This window comes from Callospermophilus lateralis, unplaced genomic scaffold (genome assembly GCF_048772815.1).
Source record: "Callospermophilus lateralis isolate mCalLat2 unplaced genomic scaffold, mCalLat2.hap1 Scaffold_535, whole genome shotgun sequence".
Lineage (NCBI taxonomy): Eukaryota > Metazoa > Chordata > Mammalia > Rodentia > Sciuridae > Callospermophilus > Callospermophilus lateralis.
Window position 1 is genome coordinate 420,868 of NW_027514466.1, and position 3,835 is coordinate 424,702.

Consider the following 3,835-nt stretch of genomic DNA (forward strand, 5'->3'; position numbering starts at 1 on the left):
GCTAAGCCTTAGCTGAACATTAACCCTAGTTCTAATTCTTGCCCTGATTTAGCCCTATCCCTAAAACTAATCATAACCATAGCCCTAAGACTAACTCTAACTCTCACCCTAGCCTTATCCCTACTTCTATCCTTATCATTTAACATAACCCTAAACCTAGCCGTAACACTTGCCCTATTCTTAAACCTAGCCCTGAACCGAGATCTAACCCTAACTCCAAGTCTTAACATAAACCTAAGCCTAAGCCAAACACAAACACTAGTCCTAACCCTAACACCAATAAAACACTAGCCCTAACACAAACAGTAGCCCTAACCCTAAACATAGGACTAAAACAAAAACAAGCAATAGTGGCTGAAGATGTGGTTCAAGCGGTAGCGCATTGGCCTGGCATGTGCGGGTTGCTGTGTTCGATCCTCAGCAGAAATAAAAATATAATTAAAGAAAAATAGATGTTGTGTCCACCAAAAACTAAAAAAATAAATAAATAAATAAAAATATTTTTAAAATTCTCTCTCTCTCTCTCTCTCTCTCTCTTTCTCTCTCTCATTCTCTCATTCTCAAAAAAAAACAAAAAACTGAGCAATAGTCCTAATCTTAAAACTTAACTTAAGCCAAACCCTAACATACACCTAGACCAAAACTTAGCACTAATTCAACTACTAACCATAACCTTAAACCAACTCTGACCCCGAATCATATCATAACACACACGCTAGCTCTAAACACCACCCTAAACTTAAATCAACCCCTAACAAAAACTCTAGTGTTAATTCAAGTCATAATCCTAAACTTGAAACTAACCCTTATGCTGACTTATATCCTAACAGTCACCGTAGCTCTAAAGACCGCCCTCACATTAAATTGAACCCTAACAGTATTCTAGCCCTTATTTGAGTCCTAACCCTAACCCTAAAACTAACACTGTCTCTGAATTACATCCTAATACTAACCTAGCTATAAACATCATGCTAACATTAAACCTAAACCTTAGACTACACCTACCCCTACCCCTAACCCTAATGTAAACCTAGTTCTTACATTATCTATTGCCATAACACTAGCCTTAACCCCAACACAAAAATTTGCGCTAATCAGAGCCCTAAACCTATATTTAACCCTAACTCTAGCCTTAACCCTAGATTTAAGCCTATCCTTTACCTAAAGCAAAACCCTAACTCTATTTGTAACCCTAGACCTATCTCTAATCCTTAAGCTAACCAAAGCCCTAACTCTATTCATAGTCATCACCCTATCCTCACTCTAACTCTAACCCTATTCCAAACCCTAATATTAAAGTGATCATTATTTTGACCCTAACAGTAACCCTAGGTCTAAACATGGCCCTAACCCTAGAACAAACCATATCAGTAGACCTAGACCTAAACCAAATCCTTAATCTAGCCTTAACTCTAGCCCTAGACCTAAACAAAAACCTATCCCTAGCCCTTAAAGTAACCCTTAACCTAACCGAAACACTAAACCTATCCCTAGACCTAAACCTAGTTCTAATTCTGCCTGTAACCCTAACTCTAACTCTAACCCAAACATTGACCCTGCCTTTAAGAGTAACCTACCTCTAAACTTGACCCTAAACAAATATCTAAACCTAACACTAGACTAGCCATAATCCTAACCATAAAACTAGCCCTAATCATAACCCTAGCTTTTACATTACCCACAGCCCTAACCCTAGGTCTAAACCAAACACAAAACCTACAGCTAATCCTAGGCCTAAGCATTACCCTAACCCTAACCCTAACCAAACTCTTGATTATTCCTAAACCTAGCTCAAAGCCGAACTTTTATCCTAAACATAAAAACTAACCTATCCCTAAATATACCCCTAACACTAGCCCTAATCCTAAACTTACCCTTGCCCTAAACCTAGCTCTAAACTACCCATTACCCTAAAACAAACCCTAAACCTATTGGTAACCCTAGAAATAACCCGAATCCTAAAACTTACCAGAAAAATAAAACTAGACCTCAACCTAAACCTCACAATCTCCATAGACCTAAACTCTAGCTCAAACCCTAAACCTGACCATAAACCTAATAATAACCATAGCCGTAATCCTAAATCTAAACCCCAATCTAGCACTAACCAGAACCCTATGCCTACATCTAACCATATACATTACATTAACCCTAACCCTAGCCCTAATATTGATGCTCACCCTAATTCAATTCTAACTTTAACCAAACTCTAATCTTATCTCTACAAGACCTAACTCTGAACCTAACCCTTGCCCTAGCTCTAACCCTAGCTCAAAACCTAACCCTTATGTGAAACATAACCCTAAAACTAACCCTAGTTCTAACACTAACCCTAACTATAACTCAAGACCTATTCCTGACCATAACCCTAGCCCTAACCTTAGCTCTAACCTCATCCAATATTCTAACCATTATCCTTACCCTAATGTTAATCCTAGGACTAACACAAACCCTATCGCTAAACTTAACACTATCAATTACAGAAAACCTATCCTGAACCTTAAACAAAACCTATCATTACCCAAACACTGAGCCTAATGCTTATTTGAGCCCTAACCCTAAACCCTAACTTCAACCAAACTCTAACCTGATCCTGACCCTAATAATTCCCCTAGCTCTAAACCTGACCCTTAACCCTAAACCTAACCCTTAAACTATACCTATCCATTAATCTAATCCTTAAACTGTCCTCACCTCAACTGTAACCCCTCACCTGACATTAGCCCTAGTCCTAATCCTAGCCCAAACCCTAACAAAAACCCCAGCCCTTATCTTAGCCCTAAACCTAGATTAATCCTAAACCTAACCCTAACCCTAGCTCTAACCCCAATACTAACCCTAGTCCTAATCTTAGCCCTAATTTCAACTCATCTTTAAAATTAAACATAACCCTAGACCTAAGAAAAAACTAACTCTCACACTATCCCTATCACTAGTTTTAAACCTATCCCTTAATGTAACCCTAACCCTACCCTAAACTTAGTTTTAACCCTTGTCCTATCTATAGGCCTAGCACTAACCTTGGATCATAATCTATCTCTAAATCTAAAACTGACCCGACACCTAAGCCCAACCCTAACACTAGCCCTAACCCTAAGACTAATCCTAAAACTAAACCTAATTCTAGCCCTAACCCTAAAACAAAACCAAGACATAAGCACTATCCCTAACCCTTAAACAAAACCAAACCCTAACCATACACCTACCCCTAACCCTTGCCCTAATTCGAGTTTTAAGCTGAACTCTAAAACTAACCCTGACACTGACTCTAACATTAACACTAATCCTAGCTCTAAACATCACCCTAATCCTAACACTAACTTTAACACTAGCCCTAATCTTAACCCTAAAATTAGCCCTAATTGTAACTCTTGTACTTACATTAGCCATAATTCTAACCCTAGCACTAACTTACCACAAATCCTAGTCTAACCAAGCCCAAAACCAGCCCTAATCATAACCTCAACCCTAGCCCTAACTCTATACACTAAAATAAAAATAACCCTAATTCTATGCTAACCCTACGTCTAAACCTAACCCTATCTCAAATCCTATCCCTATCCATTTCCTTATACCTAACATGAACCCTAATTCTAAGCCTATAATTACCCAAACACTTACACTAATGCTAATTCAATTCCTAAATTTAAACCTTAACCTATTCCAAACCCTAAACTAGACCTTCACCTTAATAATACCCCTAGCCCTAAACCTGACCCTAACTTTAAACCTAAACTTTACACTAGACATACCCATAATCCTAACCCTAAAACTATCTTTAACATAATTCTAGACTTGAAATTAGCTATACTCCTAATCATAGCCCTAACCCTAA